We start from the raw sequence: 26,289 nt of genomic DNA on the forward strand, positions 1-26,289 counted from the left end.
ATATTTGTAGTATTGTTTAAGGATTAAGTAATCACTTAATCCCTATATTTTAGTCATGCCAAGGTTGTTATGTCCATTGTTTTAATAGTTAGCTATATGACAGGGATTTGTTGCACAACAATTACTTTTGTAGTGTACTTATCAACCTATCAACAATCTTTATTTTGTATTTGTTTCCAATCCAGTGTCTCTGTCTCAACATCAGTCTGACTGCCCTGAGCTACCAGAGGTGAATGAACAAAGAAGCTTGACAAAGAAAAAACACCATTGCTGTGATCAGTGTGGACAACACTTCTCTGCAATGTCCAGCCTTAAAAGCCACCAGAGAATTCACACTGGAGAGAAACCATATGGATGTGATCAGTGTGGACAACACTTCTCTACAATCTCCAGCCTTAAACGCCACCAGAGAATTAACACTGGAGAGAAACCCTATGGATGTGATCAATGTAGACTACACTTCTCTCAATTGGCTCACCTTAAAGCACACCAGAAAATTCACACTGGGGAGAAACCCTATGGATGTGATCAATGTGGACAACACTTCTCCCGAATCTCCAACCTTAAAACCCACCAGAGAATTCACACCGGAGAGAAACCCTATGGATGTGATCAATGTGGGCAACACTTTTCTGAAATGTCCAGCCTTAAAAAACACCATAGAATCCACACTGGAGAGAAACCCTATGGTTGTGAGGATTAAAACTCAAAGTAGGAGATCTGAAAAAGCATCGCTTTGAACCATACTAGCGCTCTTCAAGGACACGTACAGGTAAGGATAAATGACCACACAGTACACTAACCCAAACCCTAACCCAAACCCTAACCCTAACCCTAGCCTGCTAGTCAATAACTACCATAATAACAATAAATACAATAACTATCTCGTCAAATGCAGTCATTAAATGTTCTTTCACATGCTTTCAGAAAACACATTCATTTAATTGTCCTCTTGGATGTAATGTATTTAGGATACATTACCATTCTGCACAGAATACAGTTTCAATTCACTTACAGTAAGCAGAGTTTTGCTGGATAAAATTGAGTCAGCAAATCTATGAAACATAACGAACTACCTATTTATTAAGCTTACAATTACAAAAGTGTGAATCTGAACACTTTATTGTCAGACCATAAAAGTAAAGTAAAGGTGAAACTCAGAGGTGAAAGAAGACAAAATAATGTGGGAGAATATAGGCTACAGACATATGACTTCATGAATATTTCATTTGTATCTCACTTGAAGATATTAACTGATGATATATTACTGTTCACTGCACTGCAATACGTACACAACAAGCATCATGTTATACTATAGGCTACTATACTACAATTCTATACTATACTACAATTCTATACTATACTACAATTCATTGTAGTATAGTATATCTATTTCCATTATTCCATTATTAGTTCCATTCATTTTCTGTACATACTCTTATTTGCATTGATATTTTGTCTTCCATGTGAGAGCATGTTCCTTTTATATAAAGTAAATCTGACTGTGATCATACAGTTGAGTCAAATGAACAGTCATATTTCACAATGTATTATTTAGAAACAGCTAAGTTTCAGATGAATAGCTCTTTCATGTAACAGGGACCCAATACTCCCCCCCCATCAACAACTCACACCTTGGTAAAGGGGTTACCTGATTGGTCAGAGAGGGCCCTAAGTACCCTGACTAGACTGCATATAATTATAGTCAGTGTTTTCTCCAGAGCAGATCATCTGAATCTAGAGGTGGAAGCAACAGCATCTTCACTAGGTACCCTGACTAGACTGCATATAGGCTATAGTGTGGGGTCAGTGTTTTCTTCAGAGCAGATCATCTGAATCTACAGAAAGCAGCAGGAGAAAGATCGAGGACTCAACAAACACACCATGACTACATTAATGACCAGGAGACAACAGGAGAGCAAAGGATTAAAACTCAAAGTAGGAGATCTGAAAAAGCATCGCTTTGAACCATACCAGCGCTCTTTCAGCTCTGACACTTACTTCAGACATGCTCTAGTATGTGAAGAGTCTACTCATTTTTGGAAAAGTTTTTCTCCTCTGGTGAAAAGCTGGAATTTGCGCAATGGCAGGCTCTCAGTCAGACCTGGTCACATATAGTGACATCATGCACGAGGAGGCCTGCAGTGTGGCAGGAATGTGTCCCGCGCAAAAAGCAGGATGTTGATATGCTCAGCGTGAGGCATGATGATGCAACCACACTTGGAGCAAAGATATGACAGCGCGCGCATGCATGCATGGCGCCATATAAGCGGCTCTAATGATTTACATAACACTGTGTGGAAACCTCGCAGGCCTTCGTCCAGAAACCCTTACTTTTCAGGAAGTGGAGAGCGAGCCCCCCTGATGTGTCCCCGTGGATCGCTTCCAATGTCGTTCAGATTGAGCCAGAACCCATTTAGACCTGAGCTCCATTCTATATACAACAACAAAAAACGTTCGCTCTGAAAGAATAATATATTCAAAGATTCACGCCACATTTTCAAGGTTTTTTCAAAAATAGCAGAGCTACAAGCTCCTAGCGCAGCACGCGGCACTCTGTGCCTCGACGACACCAATTTCTGTCGGTGTCGTTGACTCGTTGAGCTTTGGAGATCTTGCTGTTTTTGCTATGTTTTGGTGAGTCTGTCATATAAGTTACCCATTTAGGACGGACGTCGAAATTTAAAAAATGTCTTCAAAATCATGACAGTTTTTATGTTTCTATATCAGTGGTGCTCAATATTTCACATCAAGGACCCCCAAAAATATATGTAATTGGCCGCCGACCCCCATCTGAAAATATGTAGTTCCAGGGACCCCGCAGAAGCCAAGATTTGAGTTAAAAACGTTCACTTGTGGAAGTTGAGGAATGAGACGAGCAGATAGAGAATGTGAGTCTCTGAACTTTACTTCCAACAAACAAACAACAACAATACACACTACAGGTACATCACTTCCCTTTATCACTTCCTACATCCTCCCGTTACCACCCAGTGCAATGGTGCTCAATCTGAGGTGTCCACCACACAGGCCCCCCCTGAACCTTCAGAATTGACATGCAGTGCAAAACATCATCGTACAACGCCCCAAACACAGTGTCTCTATAGTCTTTCAGGAGGTCTGACCATGCGGCCATACCGGCTGTATTTCACCGTCCCAGGGAATCCTCACGATTAAAAAAATAATAGCAGACCTACAAGCTCGTAGCGCGGTACGAGCTTGTAGATCTGCTATTTTTCAATAGCTAAAGTATAACATAATGCTTAAAACATTAAAAGGGGTTCCCGGACATTTGTATTTATAAAAAATGGATTTTCTTTTTGGAGAAATAAGGTTTCTGACAAACGGTGACAGTTTGCTCTACAGGGTCAGAGCTGTAGTGTTGTTTGCCTCGACCATGCCTGAGTTACAATGAGTGAGCAGGTTGGGGTTCAGTGTTATGCTCAAGGGCACTCTGTTAACGGGCACCTCATGGCTGCTCGGGGGATACATTGTTGTTGCGGGGATTGAACCTGTGACCTTTCTCTTCACCCAGACCACCCTCTGTGTCCCGTGCTGCCGAGTGATTTGGAGTGTTTAGTGTTTAGTCCCAGTAGTGAAGTAATTCACTTAGTGCTGCGGCACAGAGACAGGTCACATTGAAACCAGATGGAATTAAAAACAGTCACTTACATTTACCACATTTATACTACACACACACACACACACACACACACGCACACGTACATTCAAGTGTGCACGTGTGTGTGTGTGTGTGTGTGTGTGTGTGTGTGTGTGTGTGTGTGTGTGTGTGTGTGTGTGTGCATGAGCACATGCACACACACACACACACACACACACACACTCGCGCACACATGTGTTCTGAAATGTGGACTTTACCTCCTTCCTTCTAAAGGGAGATAAGATTTTAGTAAGACCATAAATATTCACACCTCTCCTCTCCTCTCCTCTCCTCTCCTCTCCTCTCCTCTCCTCTCCTCTCCTCTCATCCACTGTCAAAGAGTGCCTCCCTCTTCCGACAATTGCTTTATAATTGTTGCATGCACGTGCACACACACACACACACACACACACACACACACACACACACACACACACACACTCTCTCTCTCTCTCTCTCTCCCTCTCTCACATGCACACGGCCCGTGACAGGCAGAAAATCTCTTAATGGGACGTCTTAATTCCAGTGCTACCACTGAGGGCCAGGACGCCAGCGCAGAATGGGAAACATTACTTCTCGGTGCTGAGAGAGGGAAGGCCAAGCCAAGCTGTTACGCCAACGACTGTTTCCCTGGACGATTTACTGCCCTAGGCAGCAGAGCAATGATAAGGCTGTCCAAAAAACTGATTAGAACAGAGAGAGAGAGAGAGAGATGGAGAGAGGGAGAGAGAGAGAGAGAGAGAGAGAGAGAGAGAGAGGGAGAGAGAGAGAGATTGTGGGGGGGACCAAAGGAGAGAGGGAGAAGAGAGTAGAAAAGGAGAGCGAGAGGAGAGAAGAGAAAGAGCAGGAGATGCCAAAGGGAGAGCTTCACTCAGCAGGCCATATTTCACAGCCCCTGGGGAGTGCACGCATGCACACACACACACACACACACACACACACACACACACACACACACACACGCGCACGTGCACACACCCACACACACACGCAAGCATCGCGGTGTCTCCCAAAATGTGTTATGAATTATGCGTATGAAATATGGTGAAGCATTGAGTGCGTCACGTCGTAGATAATGAGCCATTAGCGATGTGTTCTCGTTCCATAACACATCCTGTTGACCTGAGGGTGTCCATCCCTGTGCCTGAAGGACCCAACAGGCTTTAGGGTGTCCATCCCTGTGCCTGAAGGACCCAACAACAACAACTAAGAAACTAAGAAAATGGCAGCACTCATTGTATGTCCTTTTTATATGAATTTATTTACCTCTGAGGTTGATAACGAACGCGTTTCGGCCTGTGTGGCCTTCGCACTGATGGAAACTAAATGAAAACTAAGCTATGATGAGCTTGTAGGTCTTTTTGTTGTATGAGGGGGAGGGGGGCAGTCGAAAAACAGCCGAAAGCCGTACAACAAAAATGTTGTGTCAAACCATGCGACTTCCATTGGAAATGCATTGGGGCGGCCATGACACTTACCCTTTGTTTACATTTACCATGCAACATTGTTGTATGCTAGATGTGTGAGTGAGGCCTATAGGCTTAACTCACATACCTTTCGATCTAGCATACAACATTGATGCATGCTAGATGTATGAGACTTGTGTGAGGTGTGAGTCAGGCCTAAGTCGTTTTACAATTATTGCATGCTGAAAATATCCAATCTAAGTACGCCGGCATCAAGGCCCGCCTAAATACATTTTGTTCGACTAAATCAACTGTAGATTTGATCAGTTTCTTCTCTGCTACCGTGGAGTCTGTCCTCCTTTACGGCTGTGAATGCTGGACACTAACACAAGCCCTACAGAAATCCCTGGACGGGTGCTACACCAGAATGTTACGTGTGGTACTGAACATCAACCAGGATGAGCACATCACCAACAAGCGTCTGTACAGGGTTTTACACATTACCAAGTGTAACAGAGAAGATAGCAGTAAGGAGGATGAGACTAGCTGGCCACTGCCACCGACATCATGAACTCCCGGCCAAAAAGCTTGTACTGTGGGAACCAACACACGGGCGTCGATCGAGAGGACGTCCCACACCTACATACGTGGACGTAGGCCTACTAAAGAAAGATACTGGTGCGGAAAGCACAAAGGAGCTGGCCAGATGTATGGAGAACCGAGATGACTGGAGACGACGATGGAGGGCTCGTCTGAGGACGACGTAGAGATATTTAGTTAGTATACTATAGTAGCAGTAGGCTACCCATTGTTGTACTAGTAGGTAGTAGTACTAGTAGTAGGAGGCTACCCATTGTTGTACTAGTAGGTAGTAGTACTAGTAGGAGGAGGCTACCCATTGTTGTACTAGTAGGTAGTAGTACTAGTAGTAGGAGGCTACCCATTGTTGTACTAGTAGGTAGTAGTACTAGTAGTAGGAGGCTACCCATTGTTGTACTAGTAGGTAGTAGTACTAGTAGCAGTAGGCTACCCATTGTTGTGGACAGACACTAATATGGCCACAGATATGGTATCGCCCCACCGCTAGTTTTCACAAAAAATAAACATAATGGTCGCTGTCGGGTGAAAACCTTGTATGTGTCACGGTACGCTCCTCTGCCCTTGGACTTTGTCTGTTTTAGGACTTATTACTTGTATTTGTGTTCTGTACCTTATTTTGTAGTAGTGTTCTGTGATTTCCTGTCTGCCTTGTTTTGTGTCTCCTGCCTTGTCTCACCAGTCTGCCTTGTAATTGTATTTCACCTGTGTCCTGTTTAGTGTCAGCCAATCATGTGTTGTTTGTAGTTATGTTGCACCTGTGTCTAGTTAGTCTTTGTGTCTATTTAAGCCTCTGTGTATTCAGTGTTCACTTGTCAGTTTATAGTTTATGGTATGGTGTGTAAAGCCCGTCCGTGTATGTCCTGTGTTAGTCAATAAATATCATTTGAACTTCATCTGCCTGCCTTCCTATGGTTCGTTCTGCACCTGAGTCCTACATCTCCAGAACCACATCGTGACAGTATGTTCAAATAGCTTTACTTTTCTTCTTTTTTTTAAATAAAATCACACCCGTGTGAAGTGAGGAGCGCTCTTATCATCATACATCTTCATACATCATCTCATTCGGGCCAATCACACCTCACTTTCGTCTTCAATGTTTGTGTTTACGCAAACCCTCAAAGCTGGACATAGGAGGGGCATTTGGCGTCCTCACTTTTTAGTTTTCACTTTTTATCATCAACAACACGTCCATTGCTCAGCCAATCAAATCATCATGTTTGGCTACACACGAACACACAACACTGGTCATGGGAGGGGCTGGCGCCTCTCAAAAAGTAAAATATTGAAACTAGCTGCGTTTTTATTTGTTGACGAAATTGTCAGTATATTTACTAAATATAGACAATTTCGTCAACAAATATTTAGTCTTAGTTTTAGTCATCATAGCTTTAATAGTTTTTATTTAGTTTACATTTAGTTTTCGTCAGTGGAAAAAGGGTGTAGTCGACGAACATTTTTCGTCTTAGTTTTAGTCGACACACGTGGGGCATTTATTTATGAAAGCTAGATATGAGGTTTCAGGTTTTGATAGATTGGCTATTTTCAGTATGCAACCAAGTGTAAAATGACTTAGTCTAGTTTTTATTTGTTTACGAAATTGTATATTATATATTAATATATTTAGTCTTAGTTTTAGTCATCATGGCTTATGGTTTTAATTTAGTTTCCATTTAGTTTTAGTCAGTGGAAAAAGGTAGTCGACGAACATTTTTCGTCTTAGTCGACGAAAACAACACTGGCCCCATGCACAGAGTTCTTCTCGTGATATGTCCTCAGTTTGTCGTGATTTGGCTCTTTGCGAGCACATTAATCTCCCTGGGGGGTGTGGGGTATGTTTGATTGTATACCTCATCCCCTGCATGGTCTCCCTGTTTGGTGGGGTTATAGCTAGCACTATGTGCGGAACCCAGTGGGGTGGCAATAGCTGGCCACAAAAACACCTAAAACAAACTCACCCAGAAATCTGCCCTCTGAGAACACGACTGGATGTTCTCCAGCAAGCCAGTAAAAAATATACCTCTCTCTCAAACCAACAAGGGAAGGTCTCTCTCTCTCTCTCTCTCTCTCTCTCTCTCTCTCTCCCGCTCCATTTTTTATTAGATTAACTGTTTCTTTTGTTTGTCTTTGTCTTCTTAGATGATGGTTTGTGGGGAATTACTGTAGAACCACATGCATTTAGTGGGTTTTCATATTACTCTTTATGTAGTGTAAATATGAATCACTTGTTGATGGATTGAAGTCATGAAGCAGTTTCATTTCTCTCTCTCTCTCTCTCCGGTTGTATTATTGATGTTCCCTCCCTTTCTGCTCTCTGGGGTCCCCTCTTCTCGCAGGAGGGCCCTGGACTTCTTTCTCGCCCCATCCGTCTCTCTCCTAGCTCGCACGTTCTCTCTCTTTTTGCACATTATTATGTGTCCTCTGTCTGTCCGTCTGTCTGTCTGTCTGTCTGTCTGTCTGTCCGTCTGTCCTTCTGTTCCTGTTTTTCTCACCCTTTGTGTGTGCGTTGCGTGCAGTGTTAATTTTGACAGCTAAATCTGATTTAGTCTTGGTCTTAGTCTTTTGATTAACACACCATTTAGTCTTTAATAGTGCTATTATAGTCATCTGAAAGTCTTAAGTCTTCTAGTCTTACTCGACTAAATATCAAAAGTCTTTAGTCTTTACACAACATAATGGAAAGAGAATAGAGGATCGGACTGTCACGATTTGTGTCCTTTCTGTATGTAGGCTATTCTGTTGTGTTTTCTAGTGTTTCTTGTTCCTACTTTTAGTTAGTGTTAAATAATGAATTATTAGTTTTCTCCACCTGTGTCCTGTTCAATCACTGTGTTGATTATCAGTTGAGTTCACCTGTGTCCTTGTGTATTGTATTTATACCCCCCTGTTCCCACTGCCCAGTTTTTCATAGTACATTATTAATATGTTGCGTGTCTCCTGTCTGCAGTCTTTTAGTTTGTATAGTCCTAGTTTTTGACTAACGTTGATCAAACTGCTCTGCCTCCTCCTGAGTATAGATAGAGATACAGGAGAGAGATCATTCATTTCAATAAATAATTCAATTAAACAGAGTAGAGACTAGAGAGAGAGGCAGGACAGAGTGTACAGATTTGACCAGACAGGAAATAACTGGAATTCACACCGTTGTATTATGATAATGTTTGGTGATGTTTGATCACCGTTTGTCAGCCTTCTGATTGGTCCCTGACTGACCAACCAGCAGGCTCTTTCTGCCTTGCCCTGGTTCCGCCTTGTTAATATTGAATTTGCTAAAACATATTTTTGGGAAAAAAATATGTTGACTGCCAAATTTAAAATAAGAATTGAGTGCACAGAATATATATCAATACGAAGCAACTGAAAAACACGTTATTTCAATGGTAGTGGAGGGAGAGAGAGGATTTTTGTCCAACCACGAAAGGGCAACCAATGGGTGCGAAGAGGGGCACAACCAGGGGCGGGACTTGACAAAGGGTGAATTATCTGGCATTGACATTTGACCTTAATGAGTGACACACATAGCCCATAATAGCACTTCCTTGTGTGTGTTCCTTTATAGTATAACTAAAGGTGGTATCCTGAGCCAAATGTTTCCTGCACTTTGCACTTTTTCAGTTAAATGGACTCACATCCCACATTAGAATCCTCCCGTTCCTAATTTATGGTCTTCTTTCCATTAAACTCTGGACATTTTTACTGTACAGTGTGTCAGATATAACCCCTACTGCTACCTCACTGTATAAATCATTTGATGTCAGGTAGCTTTTTAGCTTATACCTTTTAAATTCATATATTTATTGTCTCATTTTTTTCTTCCTATAATGACATGCCTAAGGTTGAAAGTGGTTATTGACCTTTTCTATGAAATAAAAGGTAAAAGCGGCTGGTGGTTTTCACTGTCTAGCTCAGTGGTTCCCAAAGTGTGGTCCGGGGACCCCCAGGGGGTCCTTGAGGGAGTTCCAGGGGGTCCCCAGCTAAATGATAGTTTGGAACCAAATGGACCCTTATTGGTCTGTAACTCTGAGAGTGTACAAATGGAAACATTTGGTGGTTCCATTTGTACACTCTCAGAGTTAAATTAACATTGATTTTCCAATGTAAATTGGGGGGTCCCAGAGACAGAAATGCCATTAAATGGGGGTTTGACTTAAAGTAAAACCTTTGAGCACCTTTTCCAACACTGACATGACGCAACGTGGAGAGAGAGAGAGCGCGCCATGCGGGGGAGATTGTCATTGGCCAGCATGCAGGGGGAGATGCACTGTTGTCATTGGCTGCAGCATGCAGGCTAGTAATAAAAGGCTCTTGGTTGGAGGGTCGTATCACACTGATCCTTAAAGAGGCTCGGCTTCGGGAAGAGAGCAACAGAGAGCTCTCGTAAAGTCACAATGTGCACGCACGCACGCACGCACACACGCACGCACACACACACACACACACACACACACACACACACACACACACACACACACACACACACACACACACAAAGCTGTGGTTCAGATCTGTTCCAACAGAATGAAGATTAACCCTCACTTTCTTCTAATCACTTCTTTAAACATATTTTTATAGGCTTTTGTGTGTGTGTGTAGTGTTTGTGGAGTCAGTGTGTGCGGCAGGCAAGCAGGCTCAACTTTTAAACCTGTTGGTTACACGTCCTTGTTTGACATTATTTCTACTTTTTTATAAATGATGTATTAACCGAACAAGGGATATCAATATTTAATATTGCTGTTCCTTGTTTGTGTAAATTGTATCACGTATCAATGAGGGGAGCAGGCCTGGGTTCTGTGTTTTTTATCTCTGAAATGTTACAGGGCCTTTTTAAGTTCAAACATGCACGCATGCACACTTACTGTAAGCCTCTCTAATTGATCCAAAATGCCGCAGCTCGCCTGGTTTTTAACCAGCCAAAAGTCTCGCATGTCACTCCCCTTCTCCGCTCCCTCCATTGGCTCCCGGACGCTGCCCGCACAGAGTACTAAACTCTGATGCTGGAATTCAAAGCAACCAAAGGTATGGCAACCCCATATCTTGCAAGTCTGATCGCACGCTCGAGCGCTCAGATCAGCCGGCGCAGGGAAGCTGGAAGTATACCTTCACTAACAACGCCGGGACAATGTTCCACACGTCCCAAACTCTTCTCCCTATAAGCTCAAAAACTATGGAATGCACTTCCCCTTGCAATGAGAACTGCAGATTCACTCCCAATCTCCCGCCGCAGTCTGAAAACGCACCTCTTCAGACTCCATCTTAGCCCACAGCTCTTGCTGTAGTACTTTCCCTATAGCCTTGACCTCCTACAGGCGTACATAGGCTCAGCTTATGTAACTTAAATAGCACTTTATGTTCTGTAGACTTAGCACTCTATAGTGTATCTGTATACACAAATAGTTTCCTTCTATAGATATTCCACTGTGAGGTTCTTTCATTCATGATTCATGGTGACTATTAATTTCTTTATGTATTTGATGTATTACCATGCCTACATTGTAAAGTTGTAAATTGTTTAATTTAGCATACAGTAATTGCCTGCAACTGACTCTCTTACAACAGAAATCAGCAACCAAGTACAAAAGTGGCCAGATGATATCTACGAATGTATTGGAAGAGGGAGCTCAGAATAAACCTACTGTACAACACTCCATAAAAGTGCCTTAGCATGCCCCAGATGACAGAACTGCAGTTATTGCAGCATTCTTATCATTGGTAATTTACAGAAACTAGACCTGTACGCAGTCGGCCACCGGCCTACTTGGGAACCTGGCTACTGTATGTAACGATGGCTTGTTCATTGGTCGGGGGGGTAGGACCAAGGGATTTGGGATTTGTTTATAAACATTTTGGTATTTGTTTATAAACATTTGTGATTTGTTTATAAACATTTGTGATTTATTTATAAACATTTTGGGATTTGTTTATAAACATTTGGGATTTGTTTACAAACATTTGGGATTTGTTTATAAACATTTGGGATTTGTAAGTCTCATGGGGGGGGGGTAGGACCACTACCAGTTGACCTGTAGTAAGTCTCATGGTCGGGGGGGTAGGACCAAGGGATTTGGGATTTGTTTATAAACATTTTGGTATTTGTTTATAAACATTTGTGATTTGTTTATAAACATTTGTGATTTGTTTATAAACATTTGGGGATTTGTTTATAAACATTTGGGATTTGTTTATAAACATTTGGGATTTGTTTACAAACATTTGGGATTTGTTTATAAACATTTGGGATTTGTAAGTCTCATGGGGGGGGTAGGACCACTACCAGTTTACCTGTAGTAAGTCTCATGGTCGGGGGGGTAGGACCAAGGGATTTGGGATTTGTTTATAAACATTTTGGTATTTGTTTATAAAGATTTGTGATTTGTTTATAAACATTTGTGATTTGTTTATAAACATTTTGGGCTCTGTATAATATGTTGCCTAGGGCCTCAAAAGGCCTAGAACCGGCACTGCTTGTTGTCAGCCTGGATGCATTTACAGCACACCACATCTCTGTGGCTCTGTGCCTGTGTGTGAAGAGTGCAACCTGGCTGTGAGAAGTGTACTTGGCAATCAATTCCACCCACTGGCAGGGCCTGATTGGTTGAGCCTCAAATGGCTGAGGCAGAGGCTGGAAATTGCACAGGTGAAAGGAGTTGGCCTCATTAGGCCCACTGGCCTTTTGTGGTGGTTCTGGTCCACACTCCCTGCGGGGGTGTGGATCACGTGTGTCAAATGTGAAGTCGGTGGGTCAAATGGTTCTCGATTTACGTGCATTACACACACGCACACACGCAGACGTGGCGCATTTATAGTTAGATGTGAATTGTAAGTAGGGGTCATCAGGTGTGATGAATTGGCTAATTTGGGCCCTGTCCAGAGCCTGGGCAAGAAACTATACAAAACTCACATGACTAAGTATATAACGCTGGTAAATGCTTTATTCATTGTACAGGAGCATGCGGCAAGTATACAAATCAGTGTTAAAACTGGACAAAACTGACGTCTGTGGACAGACAGAGACATACAGGACAGTGACAGGACACTGTGGACAGACACAGACATACAGGACAGTGACAGGACACTGTGGACAGACAGAGACATACAGGACAGTGACAGGACACTGTGGACAGACACAGACATACAGGACAGTGACAGGACACTGTGGACAGACAGAGACATACAGGACAGTGACAGGACACTGTGGACAGACACAGACATACAGGACAGTGACAGGACACTGTGGACAGACAGAGACATACAGGACAGTGACAGGACACTGTGGACAGACACAGACATACAGGACAGTGACAGGACACTGTGGACAGACAGAGACATACAGGACAGTGACAGGACACTGTGGACAGACAGACATACAGGACAGTGACAGGACACTGTGGACAGACAGAGACATACAGGACAGTGACAGGACACTGTGGACAGACAGAGACATACAGGACAGTGACAGGACACTGTGGACAGACAGAGACATACAGGACAGTGACAGGACACTGTGGACAGACATACAGGACAGTGACAGGACACTGTGGACAGACATACAGGACAGTGACAGGACACTGTGGACAGACAGAGACATACAGGACAGTGACAGGACACTGTGGACAGACACAGACATACAGGACAGTGACAGGACACTGTGGACAGACACAGACATACAGGACAGTGACAGGACACTGTGGACAGACAGAGACATACAGGACAGTGACAGGACACTGTGGACAGACAGAGACATACAGGACAGTGACAGGACACTGTGGACAGACATACAGGACAGTGACAGGACACTGTGGACAGACATACAGGAAAGTGACAGGACACTGTGGACAGACAGAGACATACAGGACAGTGACAGGACACTGTGGACAGACATACAGGACAGTGACAGGACACTGTAGAGAGACAAGAGACATACCGGACAGTGACAGGACACTGTGGACAGACAGATACATACAGGAGAGTGACAGGACACTGTGGACAGACACAGACAGAGACATACAGGACAGTGACAGGACACTGTGGACAGACACAGACATACCGGACAGTGACAGGACACTGCAGGCAGATGATTAGACAACAGACAAGTCATTTAAGGACCTTATTATGCGTGTGCAGGGCAGGATTTATCTCTGCATCTTTATGACAGAGCTCAGGGGTGACTATAAAACACTGTTCAAATAAATGCCTGTGCCAAAAAGATACCTATAAACTTTAATAGTATTCCTGTATTGTATCTGTTCACAAAGTACCTATCCGTCCCCCGTCCCCCCCCTCAATGTCCTGGAGACACAGGAGAAGCGAAGAAACAAAATATATACCTGGAAGTTGTTAACCTATATCTATCTATCTATCTATCTATCTATCTATCTATCTAGCCGTCCATCCGTCCGTCCACCCGCCTGCGAACGGTCGTAGAGGATTGTGGCGATTTGTAGAGGATTGTGGTGATTTGTCTAAATGGGTTAGAGATGGCACGTTTGACCCCAGCCTGCACCTTTATGACCAAGGTCATTAAATTCCAACCACTCCATATACCATATCTCAGAGCTATAGGTTATAGGTGTGGACTATATCATTTGTTATATTAGGCAGCCTGTTACTTATACGCATATATATACTAAGTGACATATATCATGAAGACATTTTATGCCATGATTTTATGAATGTAACCGCTTCCTGCACCTATAATATTTGTTTTCCTGTATGATTCTTCTTTATGCGGACATAAATACTTGGTTAAAGTGTGCATGCGTACGGCGTACTGCGTGCATGCGTGCGTGCGTGCGTGCTTGTTATCCAGTGAGTCCAGTGAGTATTGAGGTCTGGTTTGAGTTAATGTGTATTCCCTGCTGCCTGGGAGTCCTGCTGACACTGACATTATGACATCATAACGACCAGAAACATGCTCTGTGCGTGCGTGTGTGCGTGCGTGCGTGCGTGCAGAGTGTTTATGTGCTTTGTGGTGCCGACCTGTACCGTATAGCGTATACAGTAGGTGTTTGTGACTGCAGTCAGTGCACTGTTTGACTGAAATTGTGTGCACGTGATGTGTTGAGTTGATGTGTGTGTAGTGTACATGCATGCTGCATGTCGTTACTGTCAGGCAGAATTGCACATGCACTTTTAATGTTTTTCTGTAAATTAATGAATGTCCCACACGGTGTGCAGTATGAAGAAACTATACCCAATCCACAAGCTTGTACGTCTGGTATTATTGCTATTCTAGATTTAGTTAGCCTACATTTAAAACTTTAAGTGTGTCTGTTCTGCCCTTACTATACGTTTGGTGTACAGTCTGTATGGCTTGGCAGACAGCTAACAAAGTTCCCAACAAAGCTCCAAAAGGCAGTAACTTGGTTTAGATTCTTTACTCATGGTGATAACTTCAATTTGTAAAACTGCAATACAGAAAAAATAGAAAACACAACATTGGTGTCATATACTGTACAATCATAAACCAAACATTAGTTCTTTGTATGCATCACACAAGATTACAAAAAGAACATGTTGTACTCACTGTACTAAATGCATTCAACATTTTAGAAAAGATCAAACCATCTTACAAGCATATTGCTTTAAGAGCCAAGAAGTTTAACAAATAACACACAAACTTACAGACTTATCCTGTCCAAGGCCTGAGAGAAAGGGTTAACTCAACATGCAGTGAGAGAGCTCTTGACAGTGCGCTGGCTTAAACTGAACTGACTCTGACCAAACTAATCACCTCATTAACTACCCTGGTGAGGCTACCAGGTGAGGAGAGTTACTAATTAGGCAAAGGAACATTGGTCTCCATTACACATACAAGGCTTAAAGGTAAACTACATAGAAAGTAAACAGCACAGTGTCTATAGGTTTTAGAACTTTACCGTTTTATAAATATTGATGTTTTGGACATAGGCTACAAGGTTTTGGTCAGAGTGGTCACGCTTGATCTCGCAGCAAAGCGGGTGCCTATGGGCTATAGTTCCAAACATTGCTCCTATGGCTGGAACTATCCCATTGAGATAGAATGAGCACTTCCGCATTCCATTGTTAGTGTCACCACTCTCTTACTAGATTACTCTGGTTTTGGTTTAGCGATGATATATGTAAACGACGTGTTTCTGCAAAGTACAAAGAGCGTGGGGTGCACAGATGAGTAAGACCGACCATGCATGAATTAATGAATGCACGCATTCACAGGTGCAAGGGTGTGTGTGGGCGTGCGTACGTGCGTGTGTGCATGCGTGTGTGTGTGTGTGTGTGTGTGTGTGTGTGTGTGTGTGTGTGTGTGTGTGTGTGTGTGTGTCACAGTCCTTCCTGTCAGCAGTGTGTGACGTAAGCCAGCCCAGTTCCCTGGAAAACGGAGGTGTGTGTTTCTACCGTTCTTAGACGAGTCAGAGCGATGAGTAAACTATGGCCATGCACCGTTTGCGTTTCACACATTTAAGCATTTAGGAGTTTACGGTTAGACCTTTTTGTCCTGTTGTTGTTGTCTAAAACGTTCAGGAAAACATTCACAGTTAAAACCCAGTGTCCAATTCAATCCACTTTATTTATAAAGCACATTTAAACAACAACTGAGTTGAATCAGCTGTGCTGTACACAAAAAAACACTAAAATACAGACGGCAAAAACATCAATACATGAAACGGCAACGGTGGAAACAGCAACTCTTAATCAGTGTGTTCGAAGTCTTCGAAAGTGACTTTTCAGATGTGATTTAAACACGACTTCTAAATCCTAAACGTTTTCTGAAAAACCCTATGTTTCTATGTCAGTGGTGCTCAACCTTTTTCATGTCAAGGACTCCCAGAATTTTCATTGAAAATATGTAGTTCCAGGGACCCCCCCAGGCCAGGAGCAAAGATTTTAGATAAAAACGTGCGCTATGAAATAATATACATTCAAAGATCTGCGCCACATTTTCACGATTTTTCTAAATATAGCAGTTCTACAAGCTCCTATAGCGCGGCACCAAAAGGGTGCCCTGAATAGGATAAACACAGGCACGGTTTGAGAAGCTCTAACATGAGGTGCAAGTGTTAATTTAATCACATTAACCCTGTCAAAGAATTTCAAAACATTTAAAAGAAATTGAAAAAAAAAAGAAAGAAAAAAAATGCGTGGGAGTGGGTACAAATGAAAGCAAATGGACCCTTATTTACGACTTGACACTGAAATAAATCATATTTGAAGTATCATGCTACGTATATGTATAAGCTATGTAGCCTACGTACATAACTCATACAGTCAAACCACTTAAAAAAGGTTGCATAGGGTCATATAGTGAGCTTCAAATTACACATATAACCACTGTGCATGCATGTGTGTGTGTGTGTGTGTGTGTGTGTGTGTGTGTGTGTGCACGTACGTGCGTGCGTGCGCGCAGATATGCGTCATGTTAAACAGAGAGTTGGACCACGAGGTGCCTGGTGGTGTTTCCTCTCCTGTGACTCTCTGTCACACACACTGGTGCTTTCATGACAGGCACACACACACACACACACACACACACACACACACACACACACTCACACACACACACACACACACACACACACACACACACACACACACACACACACACGAACACACACACGCGAACACACACACACGAACACACACACACACACACACACACACACACACACACACACACACACACACACACACAAACACTCACAAACACACACACAATCGCACAATATCGTCATGACGGGACTAAAATTATCTCAGACTGCTGTCATTTACTGTCACTCAGACACTCTAACCTGGAGTAACCCACCCATTTGATGCCTCGCAAAAACACACACACACACACACACACACACACACACACACACACACACACACACACACACACACACACACTTCAATAATAACCACCATAAGCTATTAACATCGCTGATGGAAAATGTGAGTTCGTTCATGTCTACAGTTTGTATTTAGAAACAAAATTAAAGCTCAGGTTCAAAGTCGGGCAAACACGCTGAACAAAAAGTAAAACAAAAACATCGTGGACAAGATGCCCCCAAGATGCCCCTTTATACAATAAGCAACTATGAATAAGTAGTCCTCCCCCTGTCTTCAGTCTGGACCTCTTTCTGTCTTTCTGGCATCCATATAATGACTAATAGGAAAACCAAAACTTTGTACATTATACAGTAACAGTATACAGTATGGTCACATTACATGAAGGACAGGTGTCGTGTAAAAGTGACCCTAAAATCTCAATCATTGTGGGAATACTTTGCCTTCTTGTGTTAGTGTTCGTGTCATTTCATTTCTTATGTCTTATTTTGGAAAGCATATAGCTGTGCAAGAGCTTAGGAAATCTACAACAAACTGTGTGTAAAACTATAATGGAAGGTAATTAATTTTTTATCCATTTACATTTACATCTTACATTTTCATGAGCTAACATGTTGCCAAAGCATGTACTGTAGCAGTATATCAGACATAAACTGCCTGTAATGTGAACAAATCTGTAATGTAATTTTAAGTGAAAAATAAACAAACTGTACTAGCATCTCTCTGTGCCCTGCCCTGCCCTGCCCTGCCCTGCTGGCCCCTAGGCAGGCTGTGTTGGCTGTGAGGGTGTTATTGTGGCTTCGTGGAATGATGTGCAAATAAATTAACCTTATGTACCTCTCCATCTCCATCTCTCTCTCTCTCTCTCTCTCTCACACACACACACACACACACACGCACAATCGTCATCATCTGTCAGTCACACATGCAGAGAACTGTCATCATGAGATAATTTATCATGTTGGAGGTGGAATTAAGTGCGTCCATGCGTGCCTGCAATATTATTCTTGTTTGCTGTGCCTTATTTGAGTGGTTTATCGAGTCTTCAAAGCACCAATCTCTGGAGAGGTTGTTGTGAACTCGTAGATCGACGGTTTTCACAATATTTCCACTGGAAATTGAGACAGAGGCAAGTCCACTTTGAGCCGACTCAGCCCGTCCCACAGAATCGTAAATCATATATTGTGACCCCCCCCCCCCCCCCCCCTCCCAAAAGATGCCTTTTTGTTTAGTGCGGCAGGCCGGCAGCGCAGCGTTGATTGTGTCCTGTCACTGTTTCTCTGGATATAAGTGTCAGATACATGATGGAATGAGCCCATCCATTGTGGGTTGGTGTGAGACATGCCCAGGCTGCCTCTCTGGAGCTGCAAGTACAAACACTCACCTCCCCAAACGTCAATTAGTCTTTGTGTATTTGAGATTGAAATCAATCTGGTTTTGTGTCTTTAAGATTGTTATCTACAGTACTCCATTAATCCACGTTTGAAGGCAAAAAGATAAATAAAACTGCAGGTGTCTGTAATATGCAAACTGCAACGAATGTTTGTTTAACTTCCACACATATAATTACAGTTTTAACCCCAGTATAGAAGTGGGGAGGTTTTTGTTTGTCAGCCGTTTGGTGTTTACTTTTCATTCAGAACTCACACCAATTGACAATTTCAAGACTAACGAGGGCATCTGTCCAAGACACGCACGCACGCACGCACGCACACACACACGCACGCACAAAGGGAGCGGCCCTCTTCACAATGGATGGCATACCTGTGTGATGTCACCTGAGGCACTGTAGTGGGTGTATGGTGTTACTTCCGGTACGTGTGTGTGCGTGTGCGTGTGCGTGTGCGTGTGCGTGTGCATGTGCGTGTGCGTGTGTGCGTGTGCGTGTGTGTGTGTGTGTACATTGGTAATAGTGAATTCTGAACACAAATAAATTACTAGGAGAATGACGTTTAGTTTATAGTTTTTGGGACTGTGTCAAGTAGTTCAACTTTGCCAAATTTCTCGCAGTAACTGTCCCTTGATAATAGGTAACAGGTGTGAAGCTCAGTGTGTGCGTGCGTGCATGTGTGTGAGTGTATGTGTACGTGCATGCGTGCATGTTTGTGGCTGTGGTGGAAAATGACCTATTAATCAGTGCTTCCTGTCATGTGGGTGGACTGAGAGGCTGTCAATCAAAATTGTAATTTACAGTGAATGGTGAGTCAGCACATTTTTGTGCGTGTGTGTCGTAAACGCATGCAGGGGAGTGAAATCAGCCCACCAAGCCACGGGTGAATGTGTACTGTATGTCGGATATTTTTAACCGTACCCCAAACCCTAAACCGTGTATTCAGGATGGCTGTGGCTCAGGAGGTAGAGCAGGTCGTCCAATGATCCATGGGTCGATGGTTCGAATCCTCGAACCCTTACCTCAGTCTTAACCGGCCATCCCTGGCTCCCCCAGAGTTTGTGTCGAAGTCTCCTTGAGCAAGACTATGAACCCCAAATTGCTCCTGATTTTGGTGCCTTGCATGGTTTCCTCCGCCATCGGTATATGAATGTGCGCGTGAATGTAACACACAATCTATGTAATGCGCTTTGGATAAAAGCGTGATATAAATGCACCATTTACACATGATGTTCATTTACACAAGTTCGTGTCAGTGTTGTTTGCCTGATTGTTTGTGTGTAGTTTGTGTGTGATTGTGTCTGCACTGCTGCCTCTGAGTGCACTCTGTTCACTCACAACAGCAGCACTACAGCATTGTTTTTTTGTTGTGCAGGCGAAAAAGCAGCAGTTATGTCAAGAATAATTGTTGTTTTTATTTTGTTAAGCGGTGCGGCCGTGCAACAGGGTAAGAACCTACTGTCCATAATGGTACGAAGCTTCTTGATAGCTACCATTGTGTAATGATGAGTGATGGTAGCAGCTGACAAAAACAACATATTATGGAGCATGGGAAATGTTTTGGATGGTAATTTCCACAATTTATATTGTTTATGATCAGTGGCCTTGTGGTTGAGTGACTGCCCTGGGACTCAGTGGGAGGCTGGGGTTCGATCCCCGGCCGGGTCATACCAAAGAAAATGGGACCCAGTGCCTCCATGCTTACTCAGCATTAAGGGTTGGATTGGGGGTAAGTCCCTGCGAGTCTGCGACATACTAGCGTCATGTCCAGGGGGTGTACTGCCTCACGCTACAGAAACAGGAGATAGGCTCCTGCCTCATGGCTCGGCAAGACTACTTACTATTTACTTGTTTATGATAATTATAAGCAAGACATTGAGATAATTCCAAATTGCCTATTTATTGCTACGGTATAAGGACCTCTCGGGCAAACGTTTATTTACAACGGGACGCATTGTGAGCTTGTAGGTCGCCTATTTTATAGGTGAACACATGGTGTTGAGTGGAAAAATGAGCGTGCTTAGTGTAGAGCCCTGGGAGTCAACTACGTAAAGTAGTCAGGAAAGAGCTCATTTCTGTGAAGTGATGAAAGCCATGGCACACTTGAATGTTGTGATACATTTTGACATTGACCTTGACATTTCAAGGAAATAATGTCAGCATTGTGCTGTGATTCATGGCCTGGCGACGCACATTATAGGTGTATCATATTTTATTCAATGAATAACATGCATTCTAACAACATTCTTACTGTCTCTTATTTATCTTCTTCCTTTGTGTCTTAGACAGCGTTGGGACTAGGAGGATTCAGATTTTCATTTGCTACTATACTTCCTCGCACTCTTTTGTACATGGATTATAAAGTAGTCCATGGCGTGAGCCCCCCACAAGCTACACACACTCACTCACACGTCACACTCACATGCATGCAGCCAGGGTGAATAGTGATGAGAACGAGGGATCACTAATACGTAGGGCCAGATTTCAGGGTAAGCCAATCAGAGACAGTCTACAGGGTGGGCGGGCTTACTGGCTGTTGTAAACAGTAACACATTTAGTCACAGACACCCAAACCCTTGTAACACATACATAGATACTACACAGACAGAAATCGCCGGTAGAACGAAAATCATAATACAGTACCACACGCAAAAATGGCAAATGCGGATCATGATGACAGCGAGATCGGTTGCTTTGGGAGTTGGAAATTTAAACACTATTTTGAGTACTTGCGACCCAAGGACGACAAAAACATTGAGGTGAAATGTAAATTGTGTGGCGGACATAAAACATTGTCCTCAGCCAAAAAAAGCAACGCAAACCGTGAAAATGTGAAAAGCATCTCAATGTGCTTATTTATTTTATTTATAACTTTACGGTGTAAGAAGAGTGTACTCATTTTATTTGATTATTATTTATTTTCTTCATATTGCACTGACAGCACCAATTGTTTTGAAGGCAAGTTGAGGCTACAATAAAGATGCCTGTCAAAATTCCTGAACATGTTTTATTGTTCCACTACATTTAATATAATGTTAGGAGGGAGTTGTGTTTTCTCTTACTGTGCGACAGAACAAAAAACCTTCTTTTAAATCGTTTTTTATATTATAATTTTTTTAAGTAAAGTAAAGTAAAGTAGTTACTTTCATAATTTCATGTAAAGTAAAGTAACAAATTACTTTTTTAGATAAGTAACGATAACTATAATGCCTTACTTTTTAAAAGTAACTTCCCCAACACTGTAGGGCACTGTCGAGCCAAGATATTTAAAGGTGGGGACAATGTGGACAGGGGTGTTTAAAGGTGGGGACAATGTGGACAGGGGTATTTAAAGGTGGGGACAATGTGGACAGGGGTATTTAAAGGTGGGGACAATGTGGACAGGGGTATTTAAAGGTGGGGACAATGTGGACAGGGGTATTTAAAGGTGGGGACAATGTGGACAGGGGTGCCATGACTGCCATCAAATATACACTCATATAAGTGGATCTGACAAACAGTCAATGTAACATGATTCAATCTGTTATGATTAACAAGCCACATTTAAGTATGTTCGTTTACAAGAAAATGTCAAGTATTTCGATTATCATCTCTTGTTAAAAATACAAGAACGTGTGCATTTATTTATGCAATGGATTTATTCACTCAATTCTAACCAATATTGTTCTGTACCCACACACAATGGTCAAAATGCATTAAAATTTACGGGCAAATGGTTATTAGGAACAGTAAATGTAACATGATTAAATCTGTTATGATTAACAAGACACATTTACGTTTTTTGTGTACAAGAATATGTCATTTTTTCGAGAATCATCTCTTGTTAATAATACAAGAACGTGTGCATGTATTTCTCAAATGGACTCATTTACTTAATTCCAACCAATGTTGTTCTGTACCCACACAAAATGGTCAGAATCCAGTAAAATATACAGAATTAAGCCTTGGAAACCTGGACACGCCCCTTCAATAACTTTTCCCCCTTCAAGTAGTCCTCCTTTTGTCCTCAAATCAGACGCCATTTTTACAGCACCTGCACAAACTTTCAACTTGTCTTCACTTCACCATTTTTTCACGTTTACGGTAAGAATGAATAATATTAGCCGAGCATTTGATTGAGGTTCAATTTAGCAAGTGTTTACATTATGTTTTGTTTAGTAGCAGCTGTAAAATAAAACGTACTGTTTGCTGCTTTACAACACACATCAAAGCAGACGCACGTGTGACGCCAGTGACGGTTTTATTTCCACATAAATGCACAGAGTGTGTGTGTGTGTGTGTGTGTGTGTGTGTGTGTGTGTGTGTGTGTGTGTGTGTGTGTGTGTGTGTGCGTGCGTGCGTGCATGCATCTGTAATCCACACACCTCAACAACCAGTTTGCCCCACCGACTTCAAATTTTGACACCCCACCACCAGAACTGCCCCAAAAAGGCCTCTGCCTGCATGGGCTCAGGACAGGCAAAGGGAAGTTACTATATTTACCCAGGGTAACTGGACTAAGCTCAAGAACTTGCAGGCCCTGCTCATAGAACATTTCATGGTAGGGGTTCGAATGCATTGTCCAAGGGCACTTCAGCGATGGTAATTGTAACGTGCCGGTCCGGGGATACGAACTAGCGACCTTCCGATATCAACATCGCTCCGCAAACCGTTCGGCCACCGCTGCCTCTTGGCAGAGAAACAAGAGTAGCAAATACAACTATTTACATGATGTCTTACGTTGCCATTTAGTGCCCTAAACAAACATTAAAGTCCATGGACTAGAAAGAAAGAAAGAAAGAAAGAAAGGACCTACATAGGGACATTCTTTGCCACCATGCCAGTCATGAACCAATACAGCCACCCTGTCACAACGACTCACAACGAACCTCAGTGACCACGCAACAACGTACATCAACTAATGTCAATCAGTCTTCTATTGAAAATTAACCATTGGAATTGATGGCTGTTATGTCAAAGCCCAAAAGCTCCATCTCCAACCAAATGGAAATAGCAAATTCACTCATGGGATTATTGAAGTGATCAAGAGCCACATACACATTACACACACACATACTGTTCCCTGGTACAACAACTGAACTCACATACTGTACAGCAGATACAACACAACAGACCAACTCTAGATTCACATGATGACTATAGCATTCAACCCCAGAGCCAGAACCAGTTCCATTGTCATTTTCCACCCGGTCAATGGGTCCCAAAATGACAGCAATAGCACACCAGCTTGAATCACACGCATTAAAAACACAAGCAGTAGCCAAGAAGAAAAAGACAAAGTTCATACCTTGAGCTGTCGACTCTTCCACTTTCATAAGATAGTTGTAGTGATGCCAGGGGGAAACTGTGGCTCTCTCTCTCCAGTTCATGATGAGACCTCCAGCAGCTCCTCCAGACTCCAGTCATCTCATCTCCATCCTCCATACATCTGGCTGGCTAGCTGGCCATGAAGTACTTCTCCTCCCAGTATCAATGGCCCCCAACCAGCCTCATTATCCTGGCTGCCTGATCTTCTCACTCAGCCTTGGTCTGGATGTTTCGCACTACACAGCACATAGCAAGCATTCTGCTGTAGTGCCTTGGTCAGGGGTTTAGGGCATAGGCTCCATAGGGTCCAGCATTCACAGCATGTCGTGGTCAGGGGTTTAGGGCATAGGCTCCATAGGGTCCAGCATTCACAGAATGTCGTGGTCAGGGGTTTAGGGCATAGGCTCCATAGGGTCCAGCATTCACAGCATGTCGTGGTCAGGGGTTTAGGGCATAGGCTCTATAGGGTCCAGCATTCAGGGGTTTAGGGCATAGGCTCTATAGGGTCCAGCATTCACAGCATGTCGTGGTCAGGGATTTAGGGCATAGGCTCCATAGGGTCCAGCATTCACAGCATGTCGTGGTCAGGGGTTTAGGGCATAGGCTCTAGGGTCCAGCATTCAGGGGTTTAGGGCATAGGGTCCAGCATTCACAGCATGTCGTGGTCAGGGATTTAGGGCATAGGCTCTATAGGGTCCAGCATTCACAGCATTTCAGGGCTCTATAGGGTCCAGCATTCACAGCATGTCAGGGCTAAGAAGAAGCTGATCTTGGGGATCTGGGGTCGTCACCCTGGCCCGTGTACCTGTGAAGCAGGTTGAGAGAGAGAGACCATATAAGCTTTGAGTATAAGTATTGGCTATTTCCCCATATATAAGCCCACAATGGGGGTTGGATTTTTGTGCTAATTCACTTATTTCCATCGAAATAAGTAGTAAAGTGTGCCGCTTGGGATACTATTTACATTATGATTTGAGCAATGGAAATAAGCAAATTAGCACAACACCCCAATGCCCTATTCAATTCAATTCAATTCAATTCATTGGGGGTTTATGGTAGGGGAAATAGCCAATAATGCGCTTTTGCAGAAAATAACACCTGGACCTCTTTGGTGGGGACGTAACAACTACAAAGAAAAGTAAGAAAGCCTTCTAGCATCGAATTATCCTACAGTACCATTTTGTGCGGGAACCCCTTTTGGTGATATAGCATTATGTTATGCTTTAGCTATTAAAAAATAGCAGATCTACAAGCTCTTAGCGGCGCCCTATGAGCTTGTAGGTCTGCTATTTTTGAAAAATCAAACAACGACTGACACAGAAACATAGCTTTTTCAGAAAACTGTCAGGATTTAGAAGACATTTTAAGAATCTGATGTCGGGTCAGAATGGGTTAAACCATCATTGGTAAACAGTTAAGAAGAATTCAGTTTTATACAAGGATTTGGTCCTAATGCACCTTTGTTTTTTATTTCAACACCCAGTCCCTCCCTCCCTCTCTCACGCGCACACACACACGCACACAGTATGCTTAGCATAGGTATAGCTAACTCAGGTTTGTGTGCAATTCAGTTAACACTTTACAACACTTCAAGCACCTTTGTTTGTTCATTTAATTTCACCCCCCCCCCCTCTCCCTCTCTCTCACACACACACACGCACGTTAATTCTCACTTAGCATTGGTAGCTAACTCACCTGCAGAATGAAAACAAACCCACCAGTTTGTTGTTATGAAGATAACTTCTCTTTCAAGCTGTCACACAGTGTTGTGACTGAGCAGTTTTCACTTCCTAACACGCCAGACTACTCCACTTCATGGAGTGCAAAGTTACATTATAAGTTGTTTATATTTTCCACTCTGTTTACTAAAACAAACAAGTTTGCAGCCCGTGTGGGTGGGTGTGTGTGTGGAGAGGGAGGGGGCGTGGCTACCGGAGGGTTTTAAAGAGCGCTTGAAGCCTGGTTAGGGAGTGTCTGCCAATTCACTGGAGCGTCTACTTCAGCCATGTCAGACATACGGCCCGCGAGATGATTTAATCCGGCCCTCCACTTGTAGAGCATAAACGAGTCTGTCCAAAAAAAAGTCTCTAGCACATTCCTGTCAAAAGTTATGATTTTTTTTAAAG

This window comes from Protomyctophum bolini, assembly GCF_963924005.1.
Source record: "Protomyctophum bolini genome assembly, chromosome: 1".
Lineage (NCBI taxonomy): Eukaryota > Metazoa > Chordata > Actinopteri > Myctophiformes > Myctophidae > Protomyctophum > Protomyctophum bolini.